The sequence below is a fragment of the Aulostomus chinensis genome, chromosome 2, assembly GCF_037954235.1.
Source record: "Aulostomus chinensis isolate RoL2024-O1b breed Wild chromosome 2, RoL_Achi_v1.0, whole genome shotgun sequence".
Taxonomy (NCBI): domain Eukaryota; kingdom Metazoa; phylum Chordata; class Actinopteri; order Syngnathiformes; family Aulostomidae; genus Aulostomus; species Aulostomus chinensis.
The window spans coordinates 9,891,262-9,903,573 of record NC_141321.1 but is presented as its reverse complement, the minus strand read 5'-3'; positions in this window follow the sequence as shown (position 1 = coordinate 9,903,573).

Genomic DNA, 12,312 nt, shown 5'->3' with positions numbered 1-12,312 from the left:
GGAATTTAAGTCAAGCTCTTCTAAATAGTGCAAGTTCCTTTATATGAAAAACACAACAAAACTTAGAGGTTAGAAACTGAAAGCCATTTTAAATCGGTGTGTTTGGTCTAAAGGTTCGAGGGAGTGTGTTCCAGAGACATTGACACACGTCTGATATTTCAATTAAAATCCACGTTGATGGTTCATAGAAAATATATAGAGTTAATTTTGGCTTCGTTTTTCTGCAAGTAATTTTTTAGAGTTTTATAATACTGCAAAACTGAGACCTTGACCAGGATCAGACTCTGGGTAAAAGATACAGGGTACCATTAATAAAGTCAATCCCAAAGAAAAAAAGAAATCAGAGAGAATAAAATAAAAAGCCATTTTCATATCTTGAGGAGAGCATCAAGGTCAGTGGGGGCTGATTAATTTACTGCTGCATGCATTTAAAATTGGTATTTGAAAAAAAAATCAATAAATACCTTTTTAAAAATACACTTTTCATGTATGTTACACACAAATCTGTTCAAGGAACTCCACCTCATCCTGCACCTACACGCCTGATTCCTCCTCTGTGTGTTCTGGTTCAAACAAATAAGCTTCAGGGTTGGTTTGTCCAGACTGAATCCTCCTCACCTCTCAGCTACGTCAGCCAGCATGAGCAGGCACTCCTCTGGTTGTCAGCTAACATTTTGCTGCCTGACGTTTTGAGGCGCTGCGTCAAATCACTGCAACCAGTCAGGAAAATAGTTCCAGCACTTCATAGCCAGTTTTAGACACAACATTAGCTCTATGAGAGCTGTCAAAGACAGTTTTGGAGAAAAGTGTGTTTGATGATGTTTAATGGAGGCATGCTAACACTTACCTACAAACTACCATTCCTTATGCTAAGCTAACTAGCAGCCAGCTTGTCTCTGTGAGTCTCTGCTCCCTAATGCAGCACAGAGGAGAGAAGGGTCTCCATCTTCCTGTCTGGTTCTGAAGACGATAGTTTATGTGTTCCTATAAATAATGCACTTGTTGTGAGTCATTCAATCAACTCAGTATAACCTGGATTCATTCTCGTGTCTCAGTCCTCCTCGCGTCCATGATCAGTAACAGTGGAGACACACAACACAGCCGCCAACGCTTGACGATCGCTGTTGTGTTGTTTGTTTGTGACCTACAGTTCGGTGAACAGCCGTCCTTCAAGGCTGCTCCCATGAATCACTCTCACATCGTGGATGCAACTTCACTGCTTAGTTGTGAAAAAAAAGTAACATAAATAATTCTGAGTGTGGGTATTCTTTGAATATTGTCCCTTTGGCTGCTTGACAGCCCTAGAATCTGCACATATTCACACATTTCTTGCCCCCTACGAGTTGTTTAATGTGTCACAACAGAAGTAAAAACAACACAAATAAAACATTTGGCTCTTTTATCTCAGTAAAGCCGCTTCATCGTAAACTAGCTGCTGCTGACGACACATGCAAGAAGAACTCTTAGTGCTTTGTAAAACACGTCGTGGTTATGCCAAGATCAGAAGATGATTCTTCTGTATGAAACAGTGAGATTTGGTGGCCAGGCTCCAGAACCAGAACCAGACCAGCTCCCATCTGTGGAGCAAACAGTATTGTTCAGTGTAACAATATTAACTTCTCCTCACACATTTCAGAACGATTTTTATAGTCATTTAAAAGTAATTTTAATTTTCAGGTTTTTTTTTATTGTCCTTTAAATGCACTATAACTGTCTTCCTTTGTTGTACTTCTCTATGCTGGATGGTGCTGTATAAATAAACGTGCCTATATAACAGTCACTCAGTGTTTACAGTACACGCTAAGGTCACGGTTATGAATCACTGCTCTTGTGCATCATCCTGCTCTGATAGAAGCTTGCAAGACTGCATTCTTTGCCACAGTCACCATCTTTTACTGGCCATCTTTCCAACAAGGAGCCCAACAGTGGAACCGGATTCATGCAGGTGTGTCATCTGGTTCAAAAGAATTTACCCTGACAAGAGGAGAAAACTAGTTGGTTGTTCCATCATAACATTATAACTGCAATTTCTGCCATTTTGGACTGAAGAACCTGCTGGACCAATATGGGCGAATATGCAGTCACTCGGCAGGGACGCCACTTTTCATTCCACGCTGTCTTCTAGGTCATTTTATCTGTCGTCTTGTCGATGACTTCAGTTGTACTGACGTATGAACCAGAGTTTTCCCTCATATGCTTCTTTTCTCCTTGAGTTTATTTCTTGTTCTTCTTCATTGTCTGCTCCAACCTAATGTGTGTAAGGCGTGTGGGGATATTGATCAGCCATCAGTGCATTTATCTTGCTCTTCCCCTCTTTAGCTGCCAGTTCATCAGTGTTTTGCTGCATCATTGTGTTCCACCCATAAATACCTGTTGCCAATACTTGCCCGCAGTACCACTTTTTTGGATTTCCTTTGTTTGAGTGTTTTGTTATGGACCTCTCCCATTGTAGAGACACAAATCATGTTAGGATTTTCTCTGTTGGACCTTAATTTGTGGTTTCTTAATTATATATCTGAAGGAATACTTATTTCAGAGACTGCATTTGGGTCCAAATGTGACAGATGTTTGATATAAAGCTACTGGTATAAACCAGTGCATGCTACTGGTATAAACCTGTACAAGCTACTGGTATAAACCAGTACATGCTACTGGTAAAAACCTGTAAATGCTACTGGTATCAACCTGTACATGCTACTGGTGTGAACCTGTAAATGCTACTGGTATAAACCTGTAAATGCTACTGGTATAAACCTGTAAATGCTACTGGTATAAACCTGTAAATGCTACTGGTATAAAGCTACATGTTACTGGTATGAACTTGTAACTGCTACTTGTATAAACCTGTAAATGCTACTGGTATAAACCAGTACATGCTACTGGTATAAACCTGTAAATGCTACTGGTATAAACCTGTACATGCTACAGGGAAGGAACCTGTACATGCTACTGGTATAAACCTGTACATGATAATGGTATAAACCTGTACATGCTACTGGTATAAACCAGTACATGCTACTGGCATAAACCTGTACATGCTACTGGTATGAACCTGTAAATGCTACTGGTATAAACCTGTAAATGCTACTGGTATAAACCTGTACATGCTACTGGTATAAACCTGTAAATGCTACTGGTATAAAGCTACATGTTACTGGTATAAACCTGTAAATGCTACTGGTATAAACCTGTACATGCTACTGGTATGAACCTGTAAATGCTACTGGTATATACCTGTACATGCTACTGGTATAAACCAGTACATGCTACTGGTATAAACCTGTACATGCTACTGGTATAAACCTGTAAATGCTAATGGTATAAAGCTACATGTTATTGGTATAAACTTGTAAATGCTACTGGTATAAACCAGTACATGCTACTGGTATAAACCTGTAAATGCTACTCGTAAAAACCTGTAAATGCTACTGGTATAAACTTGTAAATGCTACTGGTATAAACCTGTAAATGCTACTGGTATGAACCTGTAAATGCTACTGGTATAAACCTGTAAATGCTACTGGTATAAACCTGTAAATGCTACTGGTATAAACCTGTAAATGCTACTGGTATAAACTTGTAAATGCTACTGGTATAAACCTGTAAATGCTACTAATATAAACATGTAAATGCTACTGGTATGAACCTGTAAATGCTACTGGTATAAACCTGTAAATGCTACTGTTATAAAGCTACATGTTACTGGTATAAACCTGTAAATGCTACTGGTATAAACCAGTACATGCTACTGGTATATACCTGTATATGCTACTGGTATAAACCAGTACATGCTACTGGTATAAACCTGTACATGCTACTGGTATGAACCTGTAAATGCTACTTGTATAAACCTGTACATGCTACTGGTATAAACTTGTAAATGCTAATGGTATAAAGCTACATGTTACTGGTATAAACTTGTAAATGCTACTGGAATAAACCTGTAAATGCTACTGGTATAAACTTGTAAATGCTACTGGTATAAACCTGTACATGCTACTGGTATATACCTGTACATGCTACTGGTATAAACCAGTACATGCTACTGGTATATACCTGTACATGCTACTGGTATAAACCAGTACATGCTTCTGGTATAAACCTGTACATGCTACTGGTATGAACCTGTAAATGCTACTGGTATAAACCTGTAAATGCTACTGGTATAAACCTGTACATGCTACTGGTATAAACCTGTAAATGCTAATGGTATAAAGCTACATGTTACTGGTATAAACTTGTAAATGCTACTGGTATAAACCTGTAAATGCTACTGGTATAAACTTGTAAATGCTACTGGTATAAACCTGTACATGCTACTGGTATAAACCTGTAAATGCTACTGGTAACAACCTGTAAATGCTACTGGTATAAACCTGTACATGCTACTGGTATAAACCTGTACATGCTACTGGTATAAACCTGTAAATGCTACTGGTATAAACTTGTAAATGCTACTGGTGTAAACCTGTACATGCTAGTGGTATAAACCTGTACATGCTACAGGTATAAACCTGTAAATGCTACTGGTAACAACCTGTACATGCTACTGGTATAAACCTTAAAATGCAACTGCTATAGATTATAAAGCCTCAAGAGGCAATTTTTTTTTTATTTGTTGCTCTAAACTAAATTAGCCAATTTATCTTATTACAATAACTCTCTGCTGGTTTTTTGAAGAAAATCCTCAAAACCTTCATGTTTTTCCCACCCAACACAGACTTAAACCAAAGGAATCAGTAGGAGATGCTTGTACTTAGATTAAACCAAACTACTTAAACAGTGTATTCCTTCAATATATAGAAAGTGTTATTTATCTGTCCTTCACAAACACTTCCACCTCTGTTCAAACAAATTTTTTAAGGACCAAAGAAGAAATTCCAAATTAGTTTCTATAGGCCTTATATTTTATGAAAGGATACTTTGCTGCGATTTATAACTCTCTATGGGCTCCTGCCTGGCCTTGCTTGGACAGCAATGGAAACACTGAGCAGCCTCCCGGTGCTGTGTAAGGTAATGGAAACATTGTCTTCACTACTGACGTCGTCACAACGAGCCAGCCAGGATGGTCACCGTGTTTAAACCTGAAGCTCAGAGTCACAGGCTGTGCATGAGAGAGTTGGAGACTACACCTGTGAAAGTCATAACGGAAGCAATGAAATGTGATTTTATGAACTGAGACAGGTTCCAGACCTTTCGTTTTTTTTTCTTGTAGTCTTTTATTGTTATGGCTGTCTCTTTTCCCTGGTATACTATTTCTTTATTCCTTTCAGGTGTCTCTACCGCAGGAAAGGCTCAGATCATGAGCAATATCAAGATGGAGCAAAAGACCTTTGGAGGTTTTGCTCAAAACTTTTTTCTCACTTGACCCGTCTTTTCTCTCTGACCTGACCTCTCCCTGGCCCTCCGCTTTGACTTCAGCCTCCAGACTAATGTTTACACCGGCCTCTGAGCCACCGATGAAAGGGTGCATCACTTTACCTCCCTCAGTGCTGAGAATCACTTGAGAGCTGGAAACAACATCGCTCCGCTGACCATTCTTTTGACATACACTTGTTCTTTTGTGTTTGGTTTTGTTGTGTTTTTCCAAAAAGCATCAAGTCAGTGAGATCACAAAATGACTTATTTTGTTTTTTGATAGCATGACTGCAATTGCAAAGTTTTGGGAAAGAAACGAAAGCTCAGTCTTTAGGTTCTTAGTTCCAGTCATAGTGGTAGCAACAATAGTTTCTGGCAAAGAATCAAATGTTCAGAGTAATACACTGTAAATGTGGAGCCAGCAGCAGGACAGCTTACATGTCTCGTCCCCTCCATGTCCACAGATGAGGCCTCACTGAGTGAAAAAGGCCAGAACACAACAACATAGACTGGATACAGAATGCCTCTGTTTAGGAGTGTACATAAGAATACTGAGATGTACTACTAACGAACTCTGACCGCCTATTACAAGCAATAACATATGAACTGTAAACTAATTTCTACTGATGGAGACAAGTGTGGCTGTGGTGCCGTGGCTCCACCACTGGCTCACGGCTGCTCGGTTCTGAACGATGTCACCTTTGCAAAGCGTCACTTCTCCTATCAGTAATATGCTTGCTGTCTTACTTTTTGTACAGCAAGAGGAAGCTGAGGTTGGTCATCCGGCTCTAAGATGTAATGAAGAATAAAACAGCCGGCTGGATTTTGTTCAGCATATCAGAATCTTCCTGCCTCACCTGGAAATATCACTGATTAACATTCTGACTCCGTGGAGTCTCTTAGTTGCCACAGTCAGGCACCTCATATTGTAGACACGTGAGCTATTTCACATTGTTGATGAGCTTCAGAGGTGCTATAGGCTAGCCGTTTCCCGGTTTTCAATTTTTATTCTGAGTAAGCTAATAAACTTCTGAATGAAGCTTCATATTTACTGTATGAGAGTGACATCGATTGCCCCCGTTACTCAGCATGAGAGAAATTATCTCCCAAAATGTTGAAGTAGTCCCTCGAGGGAATATTTGTCTTCATTCATCATCAGGGAGACTTCTTTTCTGCGTGCTCTTGGACAAGTCCTTTCTATTTCTCCTTCATGCATTAATTTAACATCTCTGCAGAGATAATATTGAACAGTGAGTGTTCAAAGCGGCTAAATGAGAAGTAAAAGGACCTTCAGAATTGAATAATTCAGGGATGAATTCATGCAGAGATAAGAAACATCTGTCTGTAAGAGAAGAGTGTTCATTGAACTGTGTTTCACAAATTCTGAGGATTCTTTTAATAAATGTCAAGAAGTGAGAATGATTGTGTATCGAGTTCATTTAAGAATGTCCTTCTTTGTTTTTCTCTGTCTGGGTGTGTGTTAAAGGTTTTCCTCACATTGTGGGGACACACAGCTGTTTCATTGTGGTGTCTCACCTTTCTTTGAGGGACAATTATTGGGTTGCCGCAATATAACCTGTTAGAGTTTAGGGGGAAAACGTGGTTTAAGGTGAAGGTGTGACTTCATTAAAGTGGTAAGTGTTGTCCCCGAAGGCTAAGTGAAGGAGCACCTTTTAACACAGACGGTGAAGGGTGCTACACAGGTAGCAGACACAGCGTGCACATCAAACACTATCAAAGAGAGTCCTCTACCTTGAGGGGGGTCAGTAAAATGGATCTATGACACACCTTGTTGCCGGGAAGGTGAGGCAGTAAAAATATATTTTAAGAAGGTTTTTGACAGCATTAATGGCCTCCAACAGCAGGAGGGAGACTGTTCCAGAAGGACGGGGGTCCTAACAGTGAAACCACAGTCACCTTTAGATTTGTAAGAGAACAGATGAGAGGTCGAGGGTGTTTGATCTGAGAGGCCTCCAGTTGGAGCGGAGCTAAAAAAAAGAAGAAAAAAAAAGCCCACCATATTTGTGGAGCGCACAAGATTAAATGATTGACTTGTTTAGCTATTCAGTTGTGAAATGATGGCCGCCATGAATAAAATATCATAAGGGTGTATGTGTGTGTGTGTGTGTGTGTGTGTTTGTGTGTGTGAATGTGTCTGTCAGCTTGTGTTTGTTAATTCACGGAGCGTGTCGCAGCATGCTGGGATTTACCCAAGATGCTGCGTTTGTGTGTGTGCTCTAGCAGACATGATGTGTAACAGGTGTAAGGTGGCGAGGGTGGGGGTGGGGGGGCGTCTGCAGCTGTCCCTGTAGACCCCCATCACGTCCTCCCCCATCTGCCTTCCCCAACAAGCCTCTTAAAGCCTGGTGCATGTACACAGGTGTGGGGGCTGCAGCCAAGTGTCAGCACCTCTCAATCAGCTCCCCCCCCCCGCTCAGCGCCTTGATGCCCCGCAGGTACCCGGGGAGCCTGCACACATGCGGCCCCGTCCACGTGTTCGTTTGACAATGAATTATCACGCTTCATGGTCTGACTTTAGCCAGCAGCAACATTCATATGGTCATTATGTCTGGATGACTTTTAAATTATACTTCTCCAATCGGACTCCAGCGTCAGATTGTGAAGTAAAACCACTCGCTGGATGAAATGATGAAATTACCTGCTGCTACTTTTGAGTCTTCTTGATGTGTTTGATATGCTTCACTTTCAAGATGGCCTATTAATTTCGTTTACCCTCTGCAAAAAAAGTAGGATTAAGTTAAATTCTTCTCAAGATGTGCATGTCATCGGAACACCAGTAAATGTAAAGGTTTGGTTTTTCCCTCTGGGTCAATACGGGACACACGGGGATGCTTCCGTCTCGTCTCCTGTTCGCTAACGTATGGCGCTGCCCTAAACAGAGCCGTTTTCTTTAAAATGCTTTAAAACAAATAGAGGGGATGCTTCTGCTGTGGGTGCCTGCAAAGAGAACTCACAGAGGTAAATTCAACCAGTGTATGCTGACCATGTACTTGTGCACCACTCAGCCTCTCCCGGTGTGGACCCAGAAGATGCCAATTACTGCAGGCCAATCTGTAACATGAGACATAAGAGACCCCACTGGTGTTGTTACTCAAGTCATGTTTCCATCTAATTGTTGAGCGAATTTGAAGTGAATGTTGGAGAAGGAAATGGGAATTAAATGCGTTTTCATCAACTGGTTTGGAGTGAATAAACCTGGCTTTGCAAAGTGCATTTCTGTCAGAAGATGGCGGTTCGGCAGCATCACATCTGGCTATCAGAGTAAAAGAAGAAGCGGCCATCCTGGTCATTACAGTCAGTTATTAAAAACAGAGGTCTGGAGAATTCACCCTCACTTAGTGGTAATTGTTCTTAAGCTCTAGCTAGCTTGTGCCAGACTGGGAATCAGATCATTGATCGCCGATTGAAGGGATGTGCAATGACTGACAGTTGGATCACCTAGGAGCCGGCAACAGTTTGACAAGTGTCTCTGACGCTAGCTGATGCTAACATGAAGCAGTTTTGCAGACCAGGTGTGAGCAAATGAAAAAGCTCTCTGCACTGACACACATCTTGTGCATGTGGACATCAGCTGCACCCACAGCGGGCGAGCAAAGTCCAGCAGACAGAGAAAAAATGATCCAGATGTGTGAGGATATCTGCCCCCCCCACCCCCACCCCACTCACTTGATGTTTATTAACCAAGCAGTGAAGCTGCAACTGAGGATGCAGGCTTGTCACCTTTCTTGTTACAGTGTGTGTTACAGTGTGTGTCACAGTGTGTGTTACAGTGTGTGTCACAGTGTGTGTCACAGTGTGTGTCACAATGTGTGGCATCCAGAGTTGATTTTCACTCCCGTCCTGCTCCTGTGATGAATATGACATAAGAGTCCAGAGATTCTTGACCAACTATCAGACTGGTAGAGCTTAGTGATCGTGGTGACCCGTCCAGGGTGAACCCCGCCTCTCACCTGAAGGCTGCTGGGATAGGCTCCAGCCCCCCCCCCCCGCGACCCTTAACAGGATAAGAGGTAGAAAATGGATGGATGGATGGAGCTCATTTGAAAGGTTTGTTAGGTCTCCTATTTTGCATTTTTACTCTTTTTCAAAAAAGGCAAAATCCACCTGCGTAAAAATAAAGTGGAATGAAGTATTTTTTTATGACATTGTACGTTGCTATTTTTTCCTTTAGCTGTTTTGATCAATGTTTCCAAATATGTTACTTAGAAATGTGCATCAAATCAACTGTGTGTGTGTGTGTGTGTGTGTGTGTGTGTGCTGTTATGTATCAGAGGATGAAGTACCTGTATTTTTGCGTATATATCGTGCATATACAGCCTCATTAGATCGAATCATCACGGCATGTCTAATAAGGGCATTACTCTGACGCTAACAATGCTGGATCATTAAAAACATCATTAAGACACCGACATGGTAGTTGGATAAAGTCTCAGCCGGAGGAATCGTGTTGGCGTCGTCTGTCCTACTGTGACACGGTGATCATTAGCACCTATCACTTACTTTCCAGACACTTTTGAAAAGCAAATACTACTTCAGCTTTACTTCCCCCACCAACATTTCTGCATTGAAAACACATTGTGATGCTTAATGTAGTTTTTCATCTGCCTCCAATTATCTGAAAAGTTTGAGCTCAGACTTTTTTCTTTTTTTTTTGCAAACAAGCTTTTCCCTCTGTAGAGTGACTGGAATATCACAGTGATGAGTTTCCTATAAGCCTCGTGTCATTTGGGATTCCTCTGCTGTTTTATCCAGAGAATATAATGTTTTCTTACCTTAAGGGCATAGTGATGTCTGACAAGATTCTGACTGACAGCTTAACCAGATAATTATATCCCGGATAGAAATCCATTAAAGTCAGTTGACAGATTACTAAAGGAGGTGACTCGTCTATAGCAACACAAAACCCCCCCAGGTAATCCTAAAATGGGATGTCATGAGGAGAAAATGAATCCACCAAACATCCTGCTGAAGCAATACTGACACTCGGACAGGCGGGGGGGGCTTTGATTTAGAGGTGACCCGTGACACAAGACACAAAGCTGACACACGAGAGGAAACACAACTGTGAGATTTCACTGGGAGCTCGAGCTCGGTTCAAACTAGTTTCTCAGGGAAGTTTCTTCGTGTAAACACACTCCCAGTCAAAAGTGTGGACACACCTTCTCATTTAATGGTTCTTTATTTTCATGACTGTTTACATTGGTGATTCTCACTGAAGGCATCAAAACTATGAATGAACACACATGGAATTATGTAGTAAATGAAAATAACTCAAAACATGATTTATATTTTAGATTCTTTAAAACAGCCACCCTCTGCTTTGACTACTGCTCTGCTCTCTTGCCGTTCTCTCCATGAGCTTCATGAGGTCATCACCTGAAATGTTTCTCCAACTGTCTTGAAGGAGTTCCCAGAAATGCTGAGCTCTTGTTGTTGTTCCATTTGTACCCTGAGGAGGCGCTGCAGCAATACCATACCATGACATCTCTACAACTCTCTGTTATGTTTTTTTTAATCCATAGAAACTTGTTCTCTACATTTTTCTTGAGAGCGTGCACACGTGGAGGCTCGGCATTGAAAGCGCCACCTTGTGGCTGTTAGTGAAACACCATCACACTAAAAATGAAGGTACATTTGAAGTCACATCAGTACTCCACTGAAACAGCTTCAGCACCTTATGGAGACAAGATTGCCTCTTGTGTTTGTTTCAAACCACCTGTAGGTGGCGATGCACATTTGTCAGACGTGTGGGTGTCAGGGTAACAATAGTAGAAGCATCTGGCTGCTCATACACAGTTTCTTCAGAAATTGAAGATGTTTTCAGTTTTATTATTGTTCATTTTAGTCTTGTTTAATTAACAAAGTCTGAAAAAGGGTGCTTGGACTTCTTTTTTTGTCAACAACACGGTTGTAGCAACAGATGTAGGAAGAGGCCACTCACACAAACACTTCACTTCACTTGACTGAACTCAGCACACAAACTACCAGATGTCAGTGGACTTTCTGCACAACATATTCATGAATACACACACAAGCCGGCGCAGGTCTTCCTTGGCCATGACTGATGCCTGGTTCCACCCACTGATGGAGCACAGGAGCTGAGAAAGCATCAGTTCATTACAGGCTCAATGGGTGCACTGCTTTTTGATGGATTTCCCTGAACTCCACGTGGTCAGGTAATGGCTGTTGGTCTACGTGCACGAGCACAAGTCCCCCAGCCAAAACCCTCGTGGTGCATTGTCCTTCCTCCTCTGTGACTGAGAGAGATGTGGAGAAAGAGACATGAAGATGGAGATAAAGAGTAAGTGTGCTTGCACAGCCATGACTTTAAAAGGCAGAGTGAGATTGGCTTCATGATAATGATGTACGAAACATAAACCCGAGGTCATCTGTTCCAATAAAGCCTCCAGTCACTGGAATCCCATCCTGCATGCAGATGAACCAATATAAAGGGCTGTGCTTGGTTCCACGGGTTGCACTCATGCGCTGCCACTCAGACAACGGTTGACTGTCCGTCTCCCCGTGTTGATGCGAAAGAGGAAAAGGAGACAAAGGCAAGATGAAAAACAGAGGGAGACTCCAGGTCTCCAATTAGTCTGAGCTGATTTGGGATGCGGGGTGTATCGGAGGGTCCGATGTGTCAGTGAGCAGGTTGGAGGGTGTGGTGATAGGCAACACGGGGCGGGGGGGCTCCTGGATTAGGGGGAAATGAGACGACTGCCGCTGCATTGGCCTCTCTAGCCAGAACGCTAATCTCTGCTAGCTGCTGGAGGCTGGCAGCGAGAAAATTCGCACTGGGGGGGGTCTGGCTGTGGAAAGTTACTGTGGTGCTTCCGTGGAAATATCTGACCTCAGCAGAGTTCACTTTTGGCTGCTCACTTGTTCTCTGCTATGAGTGAACATTTGCAAGTTATTTCTGATTATTACAAAGAA